The 27,247-nt window shown below is 39.0% G+C and overlaps 1 protein-coding gene across 1 annotated transcript in view; it reads right to left on the reverse strand.

Annotated features, from left to right (window-relative positions):
- The window catches only part of Ptpro (protein tyrosine phosphatase receptor type O), a 243,911-nt gene that overhangs the window by 200,726 nt on the left and 15,938 nt on the right, over positions 1-27,247 (reverse strand). The gene's annotated exons all lie outside the window — the stretch shown is intronic.

The following is a 27,247-nucleotide window of genomic DNA, read 5'->3' on the forward strand; positions in this document are numbered from 1 at the left end:
TGCCGAGGTGTGCTCAGTTGTAGAGTGCTGGCTGGCATGGGTTCAATTACCATTATTGAAAAAATTAACGGAAAGCTTGAGGACAGATATCCAGTGTAATTGCTAAGACTTAATAGCCTTGTAAATCACTCGACCACCTTCCTTGTCAGACAAAGAGAATTCCTCAGGAAGTTCAGTTATAGTCAGGAATCTAGAGGGCTGGGCTGGTGTATGGAATGTGCATCGTTCCCAGCAGAAAGTTGCCCTGCTTTGAACTCACACGATATATAATAACAAATTCTGCAATTACAATTACAATTGCAATTACAATTGTAATTCTGCAATTACAATTACAATAGACAGAAAGTTGATAAATGAGGTTTTGGACTAAAGCATTTAGAAACTCACAGAAATCAATTACGGTAAATATTTCCAGAAAGCCCACCTGACATTCCTCTGAGAATTTCTACTGCAGTGATTTATTTGAAGAGTGAAGAAAACACTTTTTACCCTACTTGGGAAAAGTACCAGTTTTGTGATAGTGAATATTCACAAAGATAATAATGACCTCTGTCTTTTGCATATGTTCACAGATTTATTTCCTTTCCTGGTAAATGTGTCATGTTGCACTCTTCATGCTCTGAATTGACACCTCAAATGGTTTTCTTTGGCAGATTCCTGGGTCCTCTGTGGTCTTTATATAGGGCTCATTTTCCCTTCTGTATTGGACAATGGTCAGTTGTCAGTATTAACCAGGATTATGAAAGCAGTCCACATTTAACTAGAGAGATCTTAGTTGTTTGCCATTTGCAGCACTGGTTTATGCATGTACTAATAGCATTAATGTACATACATTGTGGTGCCTTCCAGTGACTAAGCATTTATAAACTGGGTCACACAGGCACTCCCGAGGTTTTAGTAAGACTACTAAAATGAGCATCACTGAGTATAGATCCTTTGATTTGTGCCCAAGAAAATATTAAACTAACAGAGCTGATATTTGTCAAGACTCTGAAGTCCTTCCTGATCACTATGTTGTGTTAACCTAAGTCAGGTCTTGAACTATCAATGCTTTAACTTACCCAACATCAGCTATGTTCACCTTCCTGCCCACCAATTTGTATTTAGCCTTCTGTCCAATAAAGGTTTAAATTTTGAGTATTTAAGGCTCCATGTTGCTAGTGTCTAATTTCTCCTTCCTGTATTTGGTTATTTTGTTTGTAAGGACCCAAGTATAAGACCTCACCTTTATCTTTGGTTACTTTCATCTGTTTTCTGCATATAGCGCCAGCCTACTAAAATCGTTTTGAATTCAGATTCTGTCCCCCAACATATTCATTATCTTTTAAATCTAGGCAAGTTGAAGGAGGTGTGTTTAATTTGTAGCCCAGCCAGTGTCTCACAGCTGTTCTTTGAAAAACAGACTATGATTAAATACCATGCGGAGGAGAGGTAATTACTTTCTTTTGTCCCCTGAGAAGACGGTTTCAAAGACTTGCAAAACTAAGATATTGAAGAAGCTCAAGGAATTAATCTTCCAAATATTTACTTTCATTTCAAGCTTTGTTCCACACAGAAACTGAGCCCTAGTTTGGTCCTCCCTAGATAGTTCAAGGTCAGCGTGAAAATTAAATTTCTACCATCTTGAATTTGTACCTTGTTTCTTCATAATCTCATCCCAATCCCCAGTTTTTAAATGAGCTAAGATTGGTGTGAATCATTAACTTTAAGAAACTCGATTTATAATAAGAAAAATATAATGCTTTAAAATGTTTCATCTAAGAATATTTTAGTATACAGGTTTAACTTTTCTATATTAAAACTAGAAAACTGTGCATGATTTATCCTATAATAGCGTATTTAACTCAGATTCCCATCTTTTAGAATGAGTATATTACAGTTTAATCTACTTCTAGATTAGATAATTTTTGGTGTATTGACTCACAGTTTCTTGGACCTAGTTTACAGTCCCCAATTCATTTTGCAGTGACCTCTTTATATAGTATACCACAGAAGAAAGTGTATATAACAAAAATGCATTAAACTGAATAAATGCTGTGTAAACATCTGATGTTTACTATTTACTGACTTCTCTATAAAAGTCTAACATATGCAAAGTTAATCTAACATAAAACAATACTTATATAAAATATTTGAAAATACATAGAAATAGATGAGCTTGTAGCTCTAGAATCACATCACACTTTAAAAATAAAAGTAATATGTGTCAAGCTTGGCACAGAAAGATGCATTTGGGTTCCCTAATTACTCTCTGACCAGGGATCACTTCATCTCCATTGTTTTCTCAGAGTTGCTGGTGACTGTCCTAACTCACCCTCAATCTGTAGTCCTTGGTGACTGCCAGGGACACTTCAGAGGCCCTGGCAGTGGGGTGGATGACAGTGTGGGCTTCAGCAACAGCAGTACTGTGGAAGTACCCCCTTATGTGGCATCTGAAGGTAGTTTGTGCTAACAGGCTACTGTTTCACAGGAGCTTGGTTTGGGAGTTTGACAGGAAAGGGGGAGTAGCCCTCTTCCACAGACAGGTTTTTCTGTTTCTCCTCTCTGATGCTTGGTTTGGAAAGCGTTCTTCCTCCACCCTGTGCTGTACAAACTCTGCCTGAAATGCTGCCTGGTCTACCTGCACTGCATGACTCTTACACTTCCATTCTGAGTGGTTTATAAAAGTAATCTAAAAATCACACCACATGAAAAGGTCTTTGTCCACATTACTTTGATTGTGTATGTGTGTGTCACAGGTGCACATATACGTGGGTGTGCAAGCATACATGTTTTTGTGTACACATGGAGGCCAGAGGACAACCCTGAGTGCCTATGCCATTCTTTCCTTCCTTCCTCCCTTCCTTCCTTCCTTCCTTCCTTCCTTCCTTCCCTCCCTCCCTCCATCTCTCCTTTCTTTCTTTCTTTCTTTCTTTCTTTCTTTCTTCCTTCCTTCCTTCCTTCCTTCCTTCCCTCCCTCCCTCCATCTCTCCTTTCTTTCTTTCTTTCTTTCTTTCTTTCTTTCATTCTTTCTTTCTTTCTATCGGATGCCACAACCTTAAAAGTACCACAGTCTTCCTTCCTTCCTTCCTTCTTTCTTTCCAGTCAGTGTCTCTCATTGCCCTGAAACTCATCAAGTAGATTAGGCTGACTGGTTAACAAGCCCCAGGGATTGTCTTGTCTCTACATCCCCATTTTGGAATTACAAGTGAGCCCTACACTTGGTTTTGTTTTATATGGGTTTTGAGAATCAAATTCAAGTCCTCATGCTTGTAAGAAAAGCACTTTTATGAATGGGCTATCACCCCCATTCCACGGAAGTTTGATTTAATTTTGAATACCAAGAGCTATATGACAAGTTATGATATTGTGTTGCATTCATCTGATGACCAAACTTTGAAGAATCTTTTAAAAAATCCATCTGCTTGGGACTAGAGAGATGGCTCAGTGGTTAAGAGCACCAGCTGCTCTTACAGAGGACCTGTTCAGATCCCAGCACCCACAAGGCAGCTCATAATCATCCATAACTCCAGCTTGAGGGGATCTGACACCCTCTTCTGACCTTGGTGAGCATTGAATGATATGGGCTCACTTAGATACATGCAGGCAATACAGTCATATACATAAAAATAAAAATAAAATAATAAATAAAATGTTTAAAAAATCCATCCACTCATTCACTCACTCATGCATTCATTTTTGTGTTCATTTCAACAAAATAAAATGTTCTCTATGTATGCTAAGAACTTAGCAATAAGTATCAGACAGATCAAGGTAAGTTTATCAGTGAAAGTTTCAAAATTCATGAACACATCATTATATTAATGACCCTTGGCCAAGTAAAACTGTATTTTTCTACTGATATATTAGATGCTGGGAATAGGTTCTGAATTTCTGAAACAAGTGATTCCTGAACTATTTGTTAAATGTTTGTCATAATTTTCTTGCATTTATATATATTTTAATATATAATTATATGCATTGGTAAATATACTTGTATATATAAATAACTAATAAACTGCTACTTAAATTCAGGCAGTTCATACATGTTACTTTTCATGAGTTTTAAAAATTAGGTGTGTGTGTGTGTGTGTGTGTGTGATTGGGGGGGGTGCCTGCAGAGGCCAGAAGACAGCAATGGCTTCCATGGAGCTGGAGTTGTAGGTATTTGTACATCACTCAACATGAGTACTGTGAACTCAACCTGGGTCCTCTGGAAGATCAGCTAGTGCTCTGAACCACTGAGCTGTCTCTCCAGGCACAAGGTTAGTTTAGATTGTTATTCCTTCATAACACTTGGAGACAGTACTTGGAGCAGAGAGGTGGGCATTTTTCTTTGTTATACATCCATTATGATTACACATTATTTGTGTTCCTTTACCATGGAGACACAGTGTGTTATGTTATTATGCATTGAAAAATGTATCTTCTATCCTACAATTAGAGAGTTTCAAATCTTCAGTATCTGATCACTCTTCTTCTAATCTTATATGATTGAAATATCAGTGGGGAGGGGACAGAGACAGCTCCAAGCTGTCACCCTGAGCAGCCAGCAATCTGAGAAGTTCCTTCAATCTTTTAGGGATCTTGACTTGAGTGAAATGGGGACTCATGGCTTCACAATAAAAATGGACTTTTGGGACTAGCCAGTATGAAGCCCAGCTGGAGATTTTATTGATGATTAATATGAGCACAGGGGTTAAGCACAGGGGTTAAAAGAAAGTGAGGTACTCAGAAAGAAAGACATACCCAAGTATGTGTGAATGGGTTATTCAAGGGAGAGTCTTACTATTAACCACTTGGACTATTATAATGGCTCTCAAGCGATGTTGAAAGGTTGCTAAGAAACTTTTTCCCCCTTTTCTCTTTAAGGTGGTTTTGGAGAGGCCTTGGATTGAATTATATTCTGATAAGGTAAAATCAGGAGCCGCTAGGGTTGCACAAAGTCTAGTGCAACATGTCTTTTCCCTCTAAATGATATTTCTGGTGAGATTCCTAGAAAGTTGCAGATTTATATCTGAGAAACATGAAAGGCAGTTAATTGTGCCTTTAACAGTTAATTGTGCAGAAATTCTTGCTTCTCATCTGATGAAACTCCTGGGTGAGGCGGTCCTTTCCTCTTCACGTCCCCAATCCTCCTTCCCTTCTTCTCCCACCCACCGAAATAGCACCTACTGTTTGTAGGTGTGAAAAACACAACAAGCCACAGGGATGCCCTTCTTTCTTAATGAAACTTATATTTTTGTATAACCACATAAATAAAAAATACTTTGAACTCATGAGAAGTTTTATGAAATGTACAAAGAGTGCTGATGATTTTGAAACAGCAAGACAGAAAGAAGTCCCATTTGATGGCATGGCTAGGAGTAATTTCTTTAACTGTGTTGACTTTTACATGGAATCTCGAGTGATAAAGAAAAAAATGTCATTATTAACAGCTAAAGAACATTTTAGAGGGGCTGGAGAGATGGCTCAACAGTTAAGAACACTGGCTGTTCTTGCAGAAAACCTGGGTTTGAATCCCAGCACCCTCATGGCAGCTGACAACTATCTGTAACTCCAGTTCCAGAGGATCCGACAGCCTGGGGCTGGAGAGGTGGCTCAGAGGTTAAGAACACTGCTTGTTCTTGTAGAAGACCCAGGTTTGAATCCCAGCACCCACACGGCAGCTAACAACTGTCTATCACTCCATTTCCAGGGGGTCCAACAGCCTCTTCTGTCCTCCGCGGGCATTGCATGACACAGGTGCACTTACATACATGCAGGTAATACACGCATAAACATCAAACAAAATAATATTTTTTTAAAAAAAGAACATTTTAGACACAGAAAAAGGAACATCAAACACTCTGAATAAGGAAATAAGTGGAGAATTCTAGAAATTGTTTGACGCTTAGGGTGGTTGATACGAAGCTAGGGAGGCTGTGGGGATGAGATTGAAAAGGTGGATCTATAAACTCTGAAATAATAAGAAAGTACTTCAGGGATACTGGATACATTGTCAGCATTAAAAATAAAAAATCAACTCTGTTCCAGTAAGTCAACAAAAATAAGTGAGAAAACTGCTATAGAAATAGATTTTTTAAAAATAACAGTCAAAACTTTCTATCCAAACAGAAATCTAGTAATGATAATAAAAGTTTAAGAAGTAATAAGGAAGGACTTATTGAAAGATGTCTGAACATATTTCCATATTAATGCCTAAGTGAGGATCAATATTAATATAAATGTTAATTATCCTTCCTCCCCCAAATCTATGCATTAAAATACAATTGGCCTTTTGAAGTCTATGAGGTAATAATGTCTTCTCTCAGAAACAGCAGGTTGGAGCATCTGGAAAATATAGGATGACCTATAACTCCACCTCTTATAACAAATATCCATTGGAGAATAGCCTAATTCCAACTGATGTTTCATATTGTTAAATCTGGTAAAATTTGGCATGCACTAATAATTCAACAGATATGTAAAGCTTACTTGCCATGGTCATTTGGATATCAAGCCATCAAACATCAGACAGGAGAAAACAAAATCATTGTGAAAGTGCCGTGGGATTTGAGGGAAAGACTTACCTACGCCAAGCTTAGCATCACCAGCACATGTAACTAAAACTGAGCAGAAGTTCTGGTGGTGACGGACTTTCCACATTGGTCTCATGTTTGTACCTGGCGCTGACAACTTCTTTTCACATTTTATCAGCAACATCTGTGACATGAACTGATAGGTAACAGACACAGGCAATGAGGAAGAACCGAAAGTGGGTAAATCGACAGATGGCCAAGCTGGGTTTCTGCTCTGTCTGTGCGTTAGCAATACTGTGAAATCGTGGGCAATTCTTTTAACATTGAGTTTTTTCACTTGTGTGGTTTGAAACTAGAATACAGTCTCTAGGATCCATGGACTGACTGACCAGATCTGGTTCTATAGCCTGAAGGACAGCGGGTTGTATGTACGGTCTGTTTCAAATAAACCTGAAGGGATTCCCTGGGAACAAGAATGGAATTGCCTGGTTATAGGGGATGTGGACTCAGGGATGGACAGACCGTCTTCACAGTTCCTGCTGTCATTTCACCTTCCTTTCGACAAAGCAAACTCACAGTGAACGCCTGCTGATTTGAAAATATTGTGCTAACGTTCGTTTCTGTTGAGTTTGAACCATCCAGCACGAAAATGAATCAGTCAAGTTTCTGAACACACCATGCTGGGGGACAAAGGCAGGATGAGTGGAAGAAATCCCCAGAGCACAATCTAAGACAATCACCCACAGCCATCAGCTGCTGGAGAGTGACAGCAACAGTCAGAACACTTTGGCACATGGTAATTAGAGATGGAGAGACACAGATTCAACTACCACATTCTATTATTAGTGGAGTTCCTCAGCAGAGCTAATAAGAGAACAAAGGCCGCTTACCCTGAACTACTGGAGGCAGTGGGACCTGGTTATGCTCTTCATAAACAGTCAGTGTTCACATCACATGCACTGTACAAACTGTCACCAAGGTGACAGCCACCCCCCACAGTGACTGCACTGAGGTACAAACAGCAGAATCAAGCCAACCAGGCAACTGAAAACAGCACTCATCCACAGCCTTGACTCTGACCCCTAGATGTCTATAAACAAAGCTCCCCTCATTACACATGTAACATACTATATAAAAGAAAAGACGTATGAAAATAAAAGAGGTGATTGTAATGTAATTTTCAAAGTAATACATTAAAAAGAAAAATGTATATTTCTAGGCAACCTCCCTATTTAACTTTCAGACACTAATTTTCCTGTTTCATCCTCATAGAGAAATGAGTCAATATTCAGAGAGGGAAAGTCCTTTCCCAGGGTTACAAAAAAAACCCATAAATATGTGTTTTGTTAGCATCCTGCTAAACCAGTCACCTGTTAAAGATGGAAGAGAGATGGAGAAAGAGAGAACAGTGTTCCAAGTGGCATAGTGTAGCTTTGTTTCTTTTTATTCATCAGACTACTGCATACACATTAACACCTTGAGGGCTAAGCTCAGTAGGACAGGGCTACCGTCCGTCCATTTGTGGGAATCACCCCATAGTCTCAAATCCAGAAAGCAGTAAGTACTTTCCCTTTATTCTTAATAGGGCGCTTAGGATAAAAACAAAAATTGGAAATGGCTTTGAATAGAATGGAAAGGAAAATTATAAGAAAGAACTTAATCCTTTGTGTGGTGTGTGTGTATGTGTGCAAGTGTGTATGTATATGTGTGTGTGTGGTGTATACATATGATTTTGCATGAATGTGGAAACCAGCACCAAGCTTTGAGTTTCTTCCTCTATCACTCTCCGTCTTACTGCCTAGAGAAAAGGTCTCTTACTCTACTAGAAGCTCACCATTCTGGCGAGGTTTGGCTTGTCTCCAGCACCAAAGCTATGGTGATAAGCAGAAAAATCCATACCTGGACTTTTTAAGTGGGTGTCAGGGATTGTGCCGGATAGTTTTAGTGTCAACCTGACACACCTGGGTTGAGAGAGCCTTAATTGGGGAATTTCCTTCATTGTACTGGCCTGTGGCCATGTCCATGGGGCATCTTCTTGATTGATGAGTGATGGGGGAGGGCCCAGCCCATTGTGTGTGGTGCCACCCCTGGGCAGGTGGGCCTGTGTTACATAAGAAAGCAGGCTGAGCAGGGACCAGGGGAACAAGTCAGTAAGCAGGGATCCTCCATGGCCTGCACTCTAGCTCCTAACTCCAGGTTTCTGCCCTGAGTTCCTACCTTGAGCTCCCTGATGAACTGGGAGATGTAAGACAAATAAACCCTTTCCTCCCCAAGTTGGTAGTGGTCAGAGTGTTTTGTCACAGCAATGGAGAAAAAAACTAAGATAGGGATGCAAACTCAGGTCCCTGTGCTTGCAGAACAAAGTTATCTCACCTACCGAGCCATCTCCTTAGCTCCCAAAGAACTTAATTATTAAAGTCATCTCTAGAAAAGTCACTTGCAATGGAACAGTTCTTTCTGCAAGATAAAGTCACATGGATAAAATATGACTGTGTAAAATGGTCAGTATAAAAGAGTAATCACGTGCCATGATTTGGTTAGATGTGTGTCATGACTGTATTGAAACTTTCTTTGGCTGATTAAAATTCCGAGTTTTTATTTTGGTCGCTGTTAACATCTATAAAATTTTGACGCTGGAAAAAAATAAAAGGCTACTTATTAATTCAATGAGGCTCAAAGCCACATTTTCGCCTTCACAGTCTCAGGCAAGGCTCCAGTCACAACTTACGCCTGTCATTTTCTGTAATTAAAAGTACACGGTCATATTTATGCATTCTGCCTCCTAGCAGCTGCAGTTAGATTAACTGTGAACAAAGAAAACATTTTGACACAGTTAATTATACGGCAGTTCTCCTGTGCTAGCAAATACCAGCTACATCCTTGCATGAATAAGAACACTTTTTGTTATTTTACTTCTAAATAGCTTATAAGTAGCCACAAAAAATTTCACTGTATCCCTACAAGGTGGTTTTATCCAAAATCCTGGTTCAATAAAAGCTAAAAGTATGGAATAACTTAAGACATGTATATCACATTATCAAGTACTGAGGGGGAAAAATGCTTTATTTGGGAGAGCAAAATTTCAATCACTGATAAAATATCAAAATGTTGTGCATTTCATACAATATATTTTGATCATATTTAGAGCCCCACCCCATCTTCACCTCCCCACAGGCCCCGCCCCACCAGATTTCATGCATTCTGTCATATATATTAAGGCCTATGGTGTCAAGTTTGTGTTCCCAAATGTTCCTTGGTGTGAGTCCATCTACTGGAGCCTGATCAACTTATCTAGCATCCCTCCCTTAAAGAAGATGAACTCCTCCTCACCAAGTGATCAGTAGCCAATAGTTCAGTAGCCAATAATTCCTTAGCTAAGGTTGGGGCTTCTTACTCATTTCCCCAGTTCTATACTGGGTTTTTGTCTGGTTTGAGTTTGCATGAGTCTTCTGCATGCTGTTACCGTTGCCATAAGTTCATATAACCAAGTTTCCAACCACCTGTTCCTTGAGCCCTGTGTGGCAGAGGTTTAATATGGGAGTCCTATCCAGGAACACACACTCTATACTCTCTAATTCTCTACATTTTGGCAAGTTGTGACTCTGTATTAATCACCTTTAGTTGCATGAGAAAGCTTCACTGGTGAATGTTTCCTCCTATTGAGCAGGCCTTAAGTCCAATTAGACAGTTGTTGATTACGCCCAAGAAAAAACTGTCACTACTGCAACAATAGCAATAATTTATTGGGCCAGTAATTGTGGTGATTAGATTTTTCAGCTGTGTTGATTGATTATCTCCCTTAGTCAATCTTTTTTTTTTATGTCACTTGAGTGGAGAAGTGGAAATAGAATTAAGAATCACCTTAGCAAAACATTAAAGATTGCAAAATGATTATGACATCTCAAGAGCACTGGTTGCTCTTGCAGAGGACCCTGGTTCCCAGCACCTTCATGGTGGCTAACAACCATCTTTAACTCCAGCCCCAGGGGATCCAAACTCCCTCTTCTGGCATCTGCAGACATTGCATTCATGGGTGCACTTACATGTAGACAAAACACTAAGACACATAAAATAAAAATAAAATATTTTTTAAAAAGAATCACAATTCCTTTCATTTCTAAGCCCATTCCAATCACTGTGCTTTTTCTTTCTTTTTCCCTTCAATCTCTCTGTCCTGTGTTGCATCACTGCTCAGAATTTCAAAAGCAGTAGAATGGACATCAGTGTAGACTAAAGAAAAAAGGACTGAGGATAAGGGTATGGAGAATGATGAGATCGCTTGGCTTGTAATGAAATGCAGAGAGGACTGTGGTCTTTAGAGATTCCTTTATTAAATTCAGTTAAACCATACAACAAATTACTAAAATTCACTTAGTGTTTATGAGAACTTGTTTTGGAGTCAAACCACTCACTTGATTATTTCTTCTCAGTGAATCTTGTTGGTCCCATTTGTAAAGTAAGGGTCATCTTCCTTCATAAAGATGTCATGTGTGTTCAATAAGACAATACATAAAGGATACTTATTGCAGCACCTAGCCCACCCTGCTTAAACTGTTCTTGTAATGATCAGTATGCAGTAAATACACACCTTAAAAAAGAAGAAACAATTTTTACTATCCCTACACTCACATCGATGCTAAGCGATTCCCTAAGATGAATGAAACTACTTAATCTTCACCTTTGGGGTGTGTGTGTGTGTGTGTGTGTGTGTGTTTGCATATGTGGTGAGGGGAACTTCTACCATGGGAATGGTAGTATTAAGGTAATATTTAGAAAATGAATTATTACATATGTGAGAGAACATACATTGTTAACGGTTTCAGAAATTACACTGAGCTGAAAAAAAATTGCTTTACTAAAAATATCCTCAGGAAGTAAACAAGAGATATCTAATCCTAAGGCATATGTTTTCTGGATGACTGATGGGAATATACCATACAGAGAGTCCATTAACTTTTTGTGTGGACTCATCTGTAGAGTTAGTAAAAGCAGCTGAACTGCTTTATCTAAGTCACCTTTCCCATCCATGTCTATGAAAGCTGCACCACATCCCTTATCTTTAGTGTGGCCTGAGCAGTACAAAGTCACAATTATAGAAGGCACATTTCTCCTGGACCCTCACACCCCTGAAAATAAAACCTCCTATGTTGCCAGTTCTTAGTATTCAATTTTGTGAAGATAGTTTCTATAGCTTCCAATCATGACATTTTCTAACTTTTTCTTACAAATGACACTCCACGACTTTTGGGAAAAGTGATGTGTTAATGGTAGCTGACTGAGGGGAATGAGTGCTATACTATACTCAAGCTGTCACCAGATCCATTACCAGGGTTGCATGCTGGGTCAGACCCCCTCAGGATGACTTGCTGGACAAGAGCCAAGAGCCAAGATAATTGGATTCTCCCTCAAAGTGCATCAAAGTACATCCACAAAGAGGGGACCCCCCGCTGACTTCCCCTTTCCCCAAAGCAAGACTGGGGATGTGTGTTCTATACTCATTAATACAGTCTTCCTACGTTTTCCACGTACAGTGCATCTACAGTAATTTTCAAATGACGCGTTCCCTTAAGGTTATTTCTTTTTAAAAACATATATATATATATATATGAATATTTGCATGTGATAGAAAAATACTTTAGGGGTGAGTATCTTTACAGTAACTGAAGAAAATTTTTGTTAAATCTCTGTAACAGGTTACACATTATTAGAGATCCAATTCAAACCAATTTAAGAACCAGAGGGATTAATTTTCTTCTACTGTGGGAACAGGCTTACTAAAGTATGGCTGATGCAGGTACAGAAATATCATCAAAAAGCCTTTTTAAAAAATGTATTTCCTTTGCATTCTACTGAATTCATTATTTGTCACATTTTCCAAATGGTAGAAATATGGTGAAGACAGCTAACTTTTTCAATATCCTTTTATTTCCTATTCCTGAAAGGTTAGTCTCTGGTTCACTTCTTTGCTCCTGTACTAGTTTCTGTGTCTAAGAGGATTTGATATGCTGATTGCTCAGCTATACGGAATCCCTTATGAAAAGGCAGAAGTCTTACAATCCACCAGCATCACTTGGACTCGGAAAGGGATATTTCCTCTAGGAAAGAATATGTTTAAAATATTCCTGAGATTTATATGAACTTTATAAAGTAAATATTGGACTTAAGCAAATACTTTATGGGTTCCAACATAATGTCTGAATGGCACCATTTGCTTTTATCTCTAGGATGACTGCAAAGTCAAGCTGTTACCCCGTACCCAGGGCACTGTGGCACCCTTCCATGAAAGTACATTGTCAAGGTTTCGAATCTAGAAACTTTGAAGTTCTCAGAGTCCCTCACAGTTGATGCTATGCAAGAAACCCAGTGCTGCCAGTAGTTTCTCGAGTTTCTATTTTGTCTTTCAAGGCTAAGATGAAGAGAGGTGGTGGCGGGGGGAGAGACGAAATGAGGAATTCTTTCTCTGCAAACCCATGTGCTGGGAGATGAAGTTCAGAGCAAAGGAACGCCAAGCCTCATGGCTCAGCAGGCCAATTCTACTTCTCAGCCACATGTCTGCAGCTTCCATCGCTATCAATGGGAGTTGTGTGTGCTTGTGAACGGAGGACAGAAGTTGGCTGTGTATAAATAGCTCTGCAATGGTGCAAATCTCTTCTTGTGTGCCTGGTACAACAGAGGTAGTCTTTTTCAGTTAGGGGGTGTGTCTATCTCTAGTAAAGTAGCTGGCAATTTCAAGAAATCCTGTATCAGAATATTTGATGGCAATTAGTTCATCTAGAAGATTTCAATCAAGGCGACAGGGAGCTGTATTAGCCCAAACTCCTCTCAGTTTTGAATAATAAACTCAAGCCAGATTTAGTTGCACTGTAGTACCAGCCTTTACTTCCAGTGGCTGTACTGCCCATCTGTTGATTGGCTTGAGAAATATGCAGCTAGTTAGTGGGATGGAAAGTCAGTATGCTAATTAAGAGGCTAACAAAGGTGTTTTAAGCAAAGAGTTTACATTCCAGCCATCAGCTCACCCAGCGGAGCTATCTGACTTGGTGGGCACTGCAGGAGCTATGACCTGATCCATCAGAGGGCAGGGAGTATACTTGGCATCCTTGGTTGTCTAGATTCTGTTAGCAGCCCTGGTCTAGCATCCAACACATTAGCATTACCCTAAGCCACGGTCTCAAATAGCCTCAGATGAGAGTTTCTGTCAGAACATAGTTAAGGGCAGAATCTTATTATCCATTAGAACAAGACACCTCAAGCCAGGCATGAGATATTCAAGACTGTAAAAGTTGTCTAGATTATTGTTAATTATTTTTCTCTTGCAAGCATTTTGTCTAGTGCCATATTCATTTTCTATTACAACACAAATTTATTATCTCGCAATTGTGGAGATCAGAAATCGGACATAGGTCTCAGAGTCAAAGCAAGACATCAGCAGGGCTGTGTTCCCTTCCACAGCTTTAGGGAAGCATCTGTCTTTTTACTCTTCAGATTGTTGGCAGAATTTAGTTCCTGGCAGTTAAAAGACTGAGGACTCCGTGTTCACACCGCCTGTCAGTTGAGGACTATTTCCAGATTCTAGAGTCTGCCCACCCCTGTGGGATCACGACCTCCTTCTTTCATCTTCAAAGCCAGGAGAGTGGGCCCAGTATCAGTGTGCAAGTCCCTGATTTATTCTCCTACCTTCCTCTTCCAGGTTTAAGCGCTTGTGTGATTAGACTGAGAATTGAAAGGACTAACTGAAAATTGCAAGATGATTCTGACCCTCTTCTTATACTTAATCACTTAATCATCTGTAAGTTCCAGAGCTAGAGTTAAGGCACTGACATATTTAAGCAGTTATTCTCTGTATCAAAAACACCTTGCAAATATGTTAGATGACTGCCAAGTTGCTCTTGTTGAAGGACAAAACAAAGGCACACAGATGACATTAAGTATACTGGTCAATTTTTGAGATCATATGTAATCTCACATTACTTTTTAATTTTATTTTATGCGTATGAGCGTATTGCCAGCATGTATGTGAGTGCACCCATGACGTGCAATGCCATGGAAGTCAGAAGAGGGTGTCGGATTCCCCTGGAACTGGAGTTAAGGATGGTTCGTAGCCGCCATGTGGGTGCTGGGAATCAAACCTGGGTCCTCTGCAAGAACAGTCAGTGCTCTTAACTGCTGAGCCATCTCTCCAGCCCCTAATCTCACATTCTTATCTGATGCATTGTGTGTGTTCAGGTTTGTGAAGACAGAGTGTTGCTTCACAGCACAGGCTGCCCTTGAACTTGAGATTCTCTTGCCTTGGGCTCTCCAGTGCTAATACTCCAGCCTGTGCCACTATGCCCAACTTATTTCTTATAAAATTTGCAAGACTCTTAGATACTATGTTTTCGAAATCTTTGTCTTTCAGGCGACTATACCAATGAATTATAGTTAAATGACAGGCGAAATATAGTATTTTAATGATTTCTCATTAACAATGAAGTCTAAACCTTAGCAAAGGATACATAAGAAGCCTCCCCACCCCAAGTACTGCGCTCCGTTGTTGGTGTGAACACTTACAGAAAAGCTTATTTTTGTATGATGTTAATATGAACTCATTTATTCACTCAAAAAGTGTTTGAGCATCTGTGCATGTTAAAATTTGTGGAATGTATGAGACAAAAAACAAATAACACATGGTCTCATGCTTAGAGTAACAGGAAACTGGAAAGTTAAAGAGTGAGTACATCTGAAGGGTAAACAAGTGAAGAAAATAAGAATTGGGGCGATTCAAGATGATGAAGACTTTTAAAGGCTTTTAGATATTCTCTCTCTTCGAGAAGTTAACATTATGCTATTATGTCCTTATCAGGAACGCTAACGTATGAATGACTATTGCCACCACAGTATAACTAAACAACAGGCATAACTTCAAGTTGTAGTGATGCACTAAGGGGCAAATACTTCACTTGGAGTGAGGCTGGAATGGTTTCAAAGAAGAGAAGGTGTCTGAGGTGTCTCTAGAGGAATAAACGGAACTTGCCCAGATGGACTGAGGAGAGGTTCTAGGGAGAAGAGGAAAATTTAGGTGCATCTCACAGTCTTAGAATGCAATTGAGCATAGTGTCCTTTCAGTTAGAGCCATAGGATAAACAGGATTAGGGGGAAGAACAGGAGAGAGGAACTGTCAGGCAAGGCAAATGGTACTTGCAAGGATCAGAGGAGAGTGAGACTGAGCCTGAAGCTAGATAAACTGAGAAAAGTTCAGAATGACTCTAACGTAAAGACAGAAGAATGGAGAAGAGACGGTACTAGAAAGTCAGTGGATTATGAAATGACTTCAAGCCCTTGGAAGAGTGCGAACTTTCTCAGAAGATTTTTAAGAAGAGATTTATGTGTTTCAGTCAAAGAAGTGAGATAACAGATTTTCAGCTTGTTCAATTTCATTATCTTTTTGCTTACTGAATTATCTGGTCCTTCTCTCCTACACCTGAACCCATTTATTCTTGATTGATGATCCCATTTCTTCTTTATCCACACCAAGCAGAACTCAGAGGATCCTTGGGAAGTCTGATGCTTCCCTACTCTGCAGAATCATACTAAAAGGGACATCAAACTCATCTGGGGTCAGTGTCAGACTGCACTGAGCTCAGCCTGCTCCTCAGGTATCTTTCTGTTCCTGGCAAGCTGAGATCAAAGTCCCCTGACTATGCACTGGGAGATTAGGAAGGGTAAATTGAATTCCACATCTGTTCAGGCGTGCTGCTGTCCGATCCAACGAGGGATAAAATGACACATGTAGAAGCATGTTAAAAACCTGAAGGGAAGTTCGTGAGAAGGAAGTTTGAAGTCGTGTCTGGAGGCAAAATTCTATGTTCATTCTTATTGTGATAATATGTGGGAATGGCTTTTATAATACAAACACTCTGGACAAATAACTTTTACCTGACTTTGCAACAAAAAAGTTAATCTTACCTTAGCTTGTTTATAAGGTAGCCAAGGTCTCTTTAGCTTTGAGTTCCTCTTACAACCCAAGCATAGCTTCACGACTGTTCCTTGGCCCGGTCCTAGAATAATGTATGTGTGAGTCTATATAGAATGAAAACCAAGAGTGCTACAGAGGTTATTTCTCAGAAACAACAAAGATATGAATATTTTCCCATTTGTGGTATAAACAATAGATGGGATTCAGATGATAATGTCTATTATTTTTGTGTTATTGTGTATGTGTGCGTGTGTGTGTGTGTGCATTGTGTGTGTTGGTCTAGGTCTAGTAATCAGAAAGGGCAAAATTCTCTGAGAAGTATCCAACTTTTAATTCCCCATTTCATGCTTGGTATACTGTTTCAATAAAACAAAGATTGGGCCCTTATGCAGAGCACAGTACCAAGACAATTCTGAAGGAACAGGCTCTCTGCAGTTTGGTCCACTCTTGGCCTTAAAATGGATGCATGGTAGATGCTGCAGTACTATCTCTGTGGTGTTCAGCCAAAGGAAAAGAGTGGGTGCTTAAGATTGCTGTTCAAACCTAAAACTAAGCAGATGTGGAGTCTGTCTGTTTATCAGGGAATATAGCGGCTCTAAAATTTAAAAGTCAAGACAGAGAAAAGGAAGCAAAAACTTAGAGTATAAATCTCAGGATATTGAAATAAAGCAGGCTTAGACACCAGAGAATTAAGGCCAATCATAATTGTCAACTGTTTTGATTTACACTTTCTTCTTGAACCCTAAATAGCTAGAATGGGAGATGTTGAGGTTATACCAGATTTCTGAACTGAGAAAAAAAAACCTTTTCTATGTCCTTGACCTTCAGGGGTCTCCCACTGTCAGATGAGAAGAAGAAAAGGATTTAAGAAAATCTTCACAAGCAACAACTTCAAAAGGCATAATCACACTGCAAACAAATCAACGCAAACAGTTGGATTTTGTGAGGAATGTTGTAAACCATCTGCATGCAAGATTCAGGAATATGTGATTATCCATCCAGAGTTCCAAACTGTGTGTTTGTGTTCTGAATGCTTTAAACTATCCTTTCCAGAAGTTGGCATGTGAGAAACAAAAGAGAGGAAAGAAAGGACTCCCTAGGTAGACTGGAAATAATAAATGTAGACACAAGGGGAGAGCAATTGTGGGTAGATAGGGTGCTGATGACTTTACTCAGTGGAATCTTGTAGTTCCTTTGATCTTTAGAACAATTTTGTTTCAACCTTGAGAAATGAAACGGGTTTTTAGTGCCATGAGCGATGGAATTCTTGAGCAACAGCACTGTGTGAAAGCATTTCAGGATTTATCATGGAAGTAAAGTGCTGTGGAAGAGAGAGGTTGGTATGTTAGGCCATCTGGTGAGAGGCAACTTGTCAATCTCCCAGATGGTTTGTGAAAAGAGAAGACTTGATGTTGAATTGAGATCAGCATATGAAAAGAGCCATGAAATTACAAATGTAAAAGCAGACTTTCTTCCATATAGTAGTTTGAAAACTTCACGAAGTAAATTTGACGTGAATTTTATATGATCTGAAAGATCACATAAAAGTTTTAATTTCAATATAAACTGTTCAAACAGTGGGACACCACCTTTCCTTTCACTTATTTTTATAGGCATCCTATTCACCTGAAGTTGTTGTTAGAAAGAAGAAAATGATATTTCTTTTGTTGATTTATTTGCAGACATTCAAGTTTTACAAGAGTCTTGTGTAGGGAGGACTATTGGAATATGGCTATCCTGAATCAGAGCTCTGAAGGGTTATTCTTGTGTTTGTGAAATATGTTAGACAGCTGGGAGAATATCTGCTCTTTGGACTTAAATTTCTGAGTAAATGCATTTCAGAACCATGTGGAAGATGGTCACTATTGACTCCGAAGATTACGTGACCCAGAAGCACTATACTCATAACATGACATGTTTCCCATGGTCCTGCAATTCTGGGATGTCAATATTAAAGGTGCTCAAAAATAAGAATTTTGAAATGGTGCACATTTCTTCTTATTATTCCCTTTTTTAAAGGCAGGGGGTTCTGTTTTTATATTTATTTTCTATTTTAGTTAGAATTTCAAAATGATTTGTATAGTCTTATATCCAAATCCACCTTCAACTTAGGATATGTTCATATGAGCCATGAAGCATATTTTTTCCAAAAATTTTAATTTTTAATTCATGTTAAATGGCTGCTTGTTCTTAGCAAATACTTCTGAGATAAATGGGGTTTTCAAAAATATGTAATATCTATCATCGCTTCTTGGCCTTTTGGCTAAGATCAAGTGTAGAAAATATGTAATATCTGAACCACTGTACAATTAGATAGATGGGGTACAGAATCAAACATAAACACAGTTTTGACCTTGAATTTGGTTTTGCATTGAATTAAGATGTCAAACTTTCACAAGAGCCATAAAACAAGAGTTTACTCAATATGGGCTGCTTGTTGCTGCTATGGTTTTGTTGCTGGTTGGTAATCTTCACTGCAATCCCCACCTCTGCATCTTTCTGCAGTTGGCTAGTCTACTATCCACTGGTTTATTCAGTTCTACTAGGAAATGGTCAAGGTGAATGAGAAGAAGACAAAGTTAATTTTTCAATGTTAATGTAATAAAGCAGGATTGGGGAGGGAGATCTTAGCTTGTATCTACAGGGAACCCAGACATGCCTGAATAATTAGTGGGACAGGATTGACAGTGATTGACTTACAGCTGACAAGCCCCAAGGAGAAAATCAAAATGCAAAACACAAGCTTACCACAGAAAGAGAGGCTTAGGTTTTGAAGAGGAGGGTGACTTTTAAGGGCATTGGTGCTGAGACTGGTAAATTTAACATCTGGCAGAGCAGGAAAGATGTCTAATAAGAAAGTGCAGGGCCTGTAAGGACAGAGGTGGTTCACAGAAGTGGGATTATAGAGCAAATGACCCCAAAGACACTGAGAAACCTGGAAGTGGGGGTTGTAAAGGGAATCGGAAAGGCCTAGGGTGTGCTGAGGAACCAGCTGCTCTGTAGCCGGAATCATCATTACAAACATAGACTCCAGAAAACAGTGGGTGGTAAGCACAATGTCATATAAGTGGTGCTCAATAAATCTTCATAGAAGTGGATGAATGATGATTTATGGGAAAGATAACTGGTGATCACAAATATGAATTGGTAATATTGACAGTGTCATATGGCCTAAGATGGACATTTAGTAAGGACCTGATCAATAGATAGAGCTGACATGAAGATATTTGCCATGCATGGAAACATCTTGGGACTTTTATATATCAGGGAATTCCAGTTACAGAAGTAAATTGTGAGTATAGATGACTCAAAGTTCACTTGGGTATGGCAAACTGTACTGTTTCAAAAGAAACTGAATGTATTGCTGTTTTAAGGACAAACCTCTAGGACACATATACCTCACATGCAAAGGTAGTCAGGAGCATGGGTAAAGAAGGAAAATCCCTAATAAAGTAAATGAAGTAGGTGACATCACCATTTCTAATAGGATGGTGTGTGCTTAAATGGTGCTTTACAGTTTACAAAGTGTGTTCACAGATTGCCTCATTTAGACTTCACAGCAAGCCCATGGGATGGAAGTGATTATGAACCTTCTTTTTTTTTCAGAGAGGTGAAGTGCTGAATTTTGGAAGGTGAGTGAATTCCCTGTAGACTTCCCTGATCACCAGATTCCTTCATTAGGTAATACGTTTGTTTTTCCTGACCTGAGGCAAATACTACATTTTCTTAAATATCTATTAAGGACTCAGAAGGCAAGCTCATTCAAAAATTCTTCCCAGCCATCATTTTTCTTCAGAGTGATCACAATCTACAAAGGCAGTGCACCTTTAATAATAGCACAGGGCGCTTGTCAGCAATCTGTTCCTTCAGAAATTACCATGAAACAGATTGAGAGCTAAATAGGAGACACTGAGTGCTCCAATTAAAGCAGAGATCTCATTTCATTCAGCTCAGTTCTAGACAGAGAAGATGGAAGAAATGACTGGGAAAATGATCCTTTTTATTTATTTATTTTTTCCAGCCACAGTAGTGTACTCCTCAGTGTGGTGCTGAGGCAATTCACAGAGAAAATGACAGGGTATAAGATGATGAACGCATCAGCGGTGGGCCACACTCTAAAGGCAGCAGTCACATTTTGGGGGCTCCCTTCTGTAAAAAAAAAAAAAAAAGCATCACTTTAAAACTCCCAAATACATTGTTTAAGAGCCCGCTTACAAAATGAGAAATATAATATTTTAAAAGGAAAAATAACTATCCGTGGGCAAATACAATAAGCTTCTTAAAATTGTGATAGCAATTAATGTTTCTCTTGCACATACTTTCACAGATACCCTAATAAATTAAATATATAGGAAAATAAAACAAACAAACCCCTTATCTCCGGGTATGCTTTTTCTTTGCAAAACGAATTTCAAAGAATAGCAAGATATGTAATAATGGGCCTCCTGGGGATGTAATTTTTTATTCAACCCTATGTGCAGTCGTGAGTAATTAATTATGTCTTCTATTTACACTCTGTCAGATAAGCGTATCAAACAGAAGAGCTGAGAGGAACCAGAACACTACCATTAATCTGTTTAATTTGCAAATCTAATGCAATCAAAAGAAAGACATTAGTGCTAAAATTGTTGTCCTTTCTTATAGGAAGAGGTCTATTTGATGTATAAAAGTCACATAAACCCAACAAGCTACAAAATTGCATGAAGACCTCCAAGCCTGGGGCTTAAGTCTACCTACAAATTCACACCATGGACAGTAGAAGTTCTGGATGTACAAGACTTGAGAGCATGTATCTTCCGCTTAAGCTCATTCCAATACAGCTCTGTTAATTATCCAACAGCGCGCAGAAGCATCATGCACACCAAACTGTAGCAGGTGAAAAGCAAAAGTATAAACCTGATATTTGTGAGCTTACGGGAATCTGACAGCAGGCTTTGGTCTGGGAACTTGCGATTAACAGATTGATTGACTGAGTGGAGAAACTGTAAGGAAGATTTTGAATGATCAAGATCTGTAACCAGGAGGAATCCCTGCCCCATTTTCGTTGTCCAAATGGCAGTCCTCAAAAAAGGGCTTAAGAGTCGATTCAGTTACAGGTGTCTCAAGATACCTTTGTAGTGGGGGTGCAGAAGCGAGAGAGGTGGCAAGCTAGTGAACAGGGAAATAAAGGCCAGATCAGAATTTTCACACGAAGCAGTGTGGATTTATGCCATGCAAGGACCAGGGACCCACTACAGATCCTTCAAAACATTTCTGAAATTCAGTTTCCTTGTCGGTGAAATGGCAATAATGATGTACAAAGCTATGTAAGGATGGGGTGAAGTAATTTATGGGATGTCCCTTTGAGTGTCCTGAACAGTGGTGATTATCAAGACTGTCACCATCATTATGAAGAAGGCAGTGAAGCTTGAAGGAATTTGTCATCTGATTTCTGCTGGAGTTGCATTATTCTGTTCCTTGGGACCAACCATTATAGTATTGGTAAAATACTATTGGTGGGGCCCTAGTTTGTTGATAGAACAACTGTGTATACAATTGTTCTTCTTAACCCAATAGGATTGATTCTGGGACCCCTGGGGATGCCAGAATCCATGAATGGTTGAATCCCTAAAGAGTATAATATCAGCATATAGCCTAGGCACAATCTCTACCTTATTTATAATAGTTAATGCAATGCAAATTCCATATGAATATCTGTCATACTGCATTGTTTAGGGAATAATGATAAAATGTCTGTACATGTTCAATGGAGACAATTTTTTTCTGAATATTTCTGCCTTGTGGTTGGATAAGCTCATAGATGTGGAGTACAGAGATACAGAGGGTGGACTGTACAATAATGATGTTGGAATTTTCTTTCTAATTTTGGTAAATAATATGTCATTTTTAACTTGTAACTTTAAGTAAAGAATAAACGTGATGAAAATTCCATAATTATGAGAGAGCACATTAACAGAAATTATGATTATTATGATCAGAATGGCAATTTTTAGTCACATGTAAGAGATGTAAATTTGAAAGTGTGAAGACAGGTATAGTCTGAGTCTGAAAAAAAATCCATTTATTTCCCATTTATGTGTAAGAGTAGCTGCAGATTAATGCATAAACAATGGGATCTAGAGGAGTTTAGGTCTAGGGACTAATTTACTGAACTACCCAAGCAACAGAGGATTATTTTATCTAATTAAGACAGAGCACACGTATTTAGAATTAAGCATTTGCATTTAACAGCAAATTCAGAATTATAAAAGCAATTAAAGCTAAAATGAGGTATGGTAATTTTCCTGCACACCACTCAGAGCTAAAGTGCATTTTAATGTTGGCATAGCACGGCTGAGCAAAAGCAGTTATGAATGCAAGCTCGTGGCTAGAAAAAAAAATCACATTTGCATCCTTACTTGAAACTTCTTGCCCTCCTCAAGACCTGGATCTGTCCACTCTTGTCTTACTCAAGCTTCCATCACAGAGATTCATCTCACGTTCCTACTCGCTAGGTTAGTTTAGTAGCAATACAGTGCAATATGCAACCTGCCTCATAATGAATTTGAATTTGCCACTGATAGCATTTTTATTGAGGTCCTTGGGTATTTTGTATATTCCCTAAATTATTTCACTTTTACTTAAATAGTCTTTTTTCCTAGAAGTGAAATATTTTTTTCTCTGTTCCTCTTATGGGAACGGTTTTCTTTATCCTAGGCTATCTTTCTAAAATCTACTGAACAAAAGTTAGATGAATATTTCTTTCTTCATGAAACAAGTGTTTCTTCAAGCCACATGCTTTGTCTTTTTTTACAATATAGTATCTTATTCATCTATAAGATTAATAGGTTATCTTGTCTGGGCTGCTTTTGTAATATTATCATATATTGTTCTTTAAGTTGCTCCATGTCCCTGGTCTCTTCATTTATACCACTATTTTCTGGTAGCACAACTTTATTTTATACTCATAAGGGAACACAGATCTCTATAGATACAAGAAACACACAGAAAACCAATTAGACATGAACAGTACAGAACAGATGTGCCACACTATGGCACATCATAGTAAAAACACTAAATACACAGAACAAAGAGAGGGTACTGAAAGCTGCTAGAGAAAACCAAGTTACATATAAAGGAAAACCCATCAGAATTACAGCTGACTTTTCAATATAAACTATGAAAGCCAGAAGAGCCTGGACCAAAGTAGTGTCAACTCTAAATGATCATGGATGCCAACCCAGAATACTTTAACCAGCAAAATTATCTATTATAATAGAAGAGGAACAAAAAAAATTTCCATGGCGTGAATAGGCTGAAAGAATTCATGTCTACCAAACCAGTCCTATGGAAAATACTGGAAGGAATACAAAGGACCAAAGATAGGAATGACTATACCCAAGAGATTACAGAAAGAACACAAAGGAAGGTATAATTACAGAAACACAAAATAGGACCAAGAATACAAACAAATTAAAATGACAGTAACCAGTTCACTTCTTTCAGTAATGACCCTAAATATCAATGGCCTCAACTCCCCTGTCAAAAGACACAGGCTAGTGGAATGGATCAAGAAAGAAAACCCATCTTCATATTGTCTTCAAAAAACTCATCTCAGCTTCAAGGGTAGATACTACCTTAGGGTGAAAGGATAGAAAAACATTATTCCAAGCAAGTGGCACTGAGAAGCAAGCAGGTATTTGCAATTCTAATATCTGAAAAAGTGTATTTCAAATTAAAACTAATCATAAGATAAAAAAGGTCACTTCATTTAAATCAAAGGAACAATTGACCAAGAAAATATTACAGTCATGAACATATATGCACCCAATTTTGTAAAAATAGCACTACATACAGGACTATAAAACACAGATTAATCCCAACTCAAGTAATAGTAGGTGACTTCAATGCCCCACCCAATTATCTCCAATAGACAGGTCAACTGGACAAAGAATAAACAGAGAGACATCTGAATTAAGTGACATCATACACCAAATGGACCTAACAGACATCTACTAAATAGTCCATCTAAGCACCAAAGAATACACTTTTTATTCGTCAACCAATGGAAGTTTCTCTAAAACTGACCACATACTGGAGCAAAAAAAGAAATCTCAACAGACACAGAAAAATTGAAATCCATGCATTCTATCAAATCATATCGCAATTCATGAAAACAGAGCTCCTTCCAAGAAGACTAGTGTGTCCCTCAACTCTCACCAGTGACACTTCCTTACACAACAGAGTGCAATGCACACAGAAGGCCACAACAGAAGGATAATTTTTAGGAGTAAGAGACTGCAGAGTGTGTGTCCCTGGATAGGACTCCTATATCAAACCTATCCCACGCACAGCTCAGGGACCACTGTGGAGGAAGGAATGGAAAGATTGTAAGAGCCAGGGTTGGCCCATGAACATAGGGAAGTAGAGGCTTTCGGGCCACTGCAAGCTTGCAAATGTGAACTTGTGGCAATGGTGTCACTGAGCATAGGGCCCATGCCAACTCAATCAGACAAGAATCCAGAGTGGAGCATTGGAAATGGGTGGTGGGTCAGCCCTAAATTGGGAACTGTTGGAGACTGATTACTACTGGGTGAGGGACAGTAGGCCTTACCAATGATCTCTAGATAGGCTGACTAGACTCCAGTGGATGAATTTGCACCAAAGGACATCTGGGTACAAATGCTCGATTGAATAGGAATTAACATGTATGGCAGAATGCATGGGGGAGGGGGGGTCTGAATTTGATTAAAAATTATTGTATGAAATGTGCAAAAGCTCAGTAAGAAATTTTTTAAAAAGGACTGAGTGATTCAACTATTTAAACAAATATTCCTTCTTGTTAATCGTCCATTCATCACCCACCATTTTACTCAAACTTTGTGAACTTATCTTACACTTTCTATTTAATTCAAATTTATTTTATGCTATTTCCAAATATGCTACAAAATAATCCCTAAAAGAATGGGGGAATGTTGCTTCATCAATCTATCTACTCTATGCTTGACTCCTACAATGGTAATTTTCCTGATGTTATTTTCTTCTGATCCTCTGAAATCATTAAAAAAAATGTGTTTTTAACATTGATACAGATCTTAAGAGTGAGGATGTCTTAATTCTTGGTCCTTTTAAAGACTTGGAAGATTAACTCTTGTAAGAATATAGTTGAATATGCATCTTGCTTTATAAATTTGAGTCTGTAGCTAATAGTGCTATTGTAAAGGTCCTTTTGTATTTTGTGTATGTTTTCTTAGGATATTTCACATTTATTTAGACAGCTTGACTTTCCCTGTAATGTAATTGTTGTCTTTCTGAGACAGTTACTATAGGCAAAAAGCTGTATCTGTCAGCTAGCAAGCTAAAATATTTAGCAAAGGGTCAGGCTCAATAAAAAAAGATAAAAATTAAAAACGTTCTTTATAATAATTATAGGCTTACAGAAAGTTGACAATAAAGGCTGTCCTGATGGCTTAGTGGGTAAAGTGTTTGTTGTTCAAGCATAAAGAACTGAGTTCAGATCCCCCGTATTCATATAAAAGATGAACAGGTCAGCACACAGCTGTCACTCCAGTACTAAGGGAAAAGGGAGGAAGCAGGTCAATTCTGGATAATTGCTGGTCAGCTAGCCTAGTCTAAATGGTAATCTCCAGGTTGAATGAGAGACTCTGCCTCAAAATTAAGGGAGTAGGGGCTGGAGAGATGGCTTAACAGTTAAGAGCACTGATTGCTCTTCCAGAGGATTGAGGTTCAGTTCCCAGCACCACATGGTGGCTAACAACCATCCATAACTCCAGTTCCAGGGGATCTACTGTCCTCCTCTGGCCTCCTTGGGAATTGCATGCATGGTGTACTTACATACTTTCAGGCAAAACATTCAAATCCATGAAATTTAAATTAAAAATGATATGGATAGCAACAAAGATTCAAATGTCAGTCCTTGAACTACACACCTCTCTCTCTCTCTCTCTCTCTCTCTCTCTCTCTCTCTCTCTCATACACACACACACACGAACAACATATCACACACACACACACACACACACACACACACACACACAAATCACTTTGTACAGACTATACAAAGCATTCAAATTTCACCAAGCATGTATTCATGTGGGAATGTGTGTGTGTCTATGTGTTTAGATCTTACCGTTTTGTATAGTTTAAGGTAATTGCCACCGTGATAAAAAGTATGTAACTGTCCCTTTATTACAAGGCTTGCTCATGCCATCCCTTCTTAGATGCATACATCTTGTGGGTTTTATGAGACTGTCCCCCATGGGTTCCAAGTATTTCTACATTTTGCCCCCAGTTGGTAACTGCTGTTTTGGGAAGTTTTAGGAGGCGTGGCATTGCTGGAGGAAGCATGTCACTTGGGCAGTTTTGGAGAGTCTTTAAGCTTTGCCAGGTTTCCAGTCACTCTCTGCTTCCTGTGCCTGCTTGAAGATGTGACGCCTCAGCTTTCTGTTCTGGCCACCTCTGTGCCCATGCCTCTCCTGCCATTATGGGCTCTAACCCTCTGGAATCATAAGCTCAAATAAACTCTTCCTTCTTAAGTTGCCTTGATCATGATGTATTATCACAGCAACAGAAGTAACCAATAAACCCCTGTTCCCCTGCATCCTGGTCTCCAGTCCTTGGCAGCCAGGAGTCGGTTCCCTACCTCCATGACTTTGATATTTAAAAAATATATGAGCCGGGAGTGGTGGTGCATGCCTTTAATCCCAGCACTCAGGAGGCAGAGGCAGGCGGATTTCTGTGAGTTCAAGGCCAGCCTGGTCTACACAGGGAGTTCCAGGACAGCTGGAGTTAC

This window comes from Nannospalax galili, unplaced genomic scaffold (assembly GCF_000622305.1).
Source record: "Nannospalax galili isolate Female #2095 unplaced genomic scaffold, S.galili_v1.0 scaffold208, whole genome shotgun sequence".
Classification (NCBI taxonomy): domain Eukaryota; kingdom Metazoa; phylum Chordata; class Mammalia; order Rodentia; family Spalacidae; genus Nannospalax; species Nannospalax galili.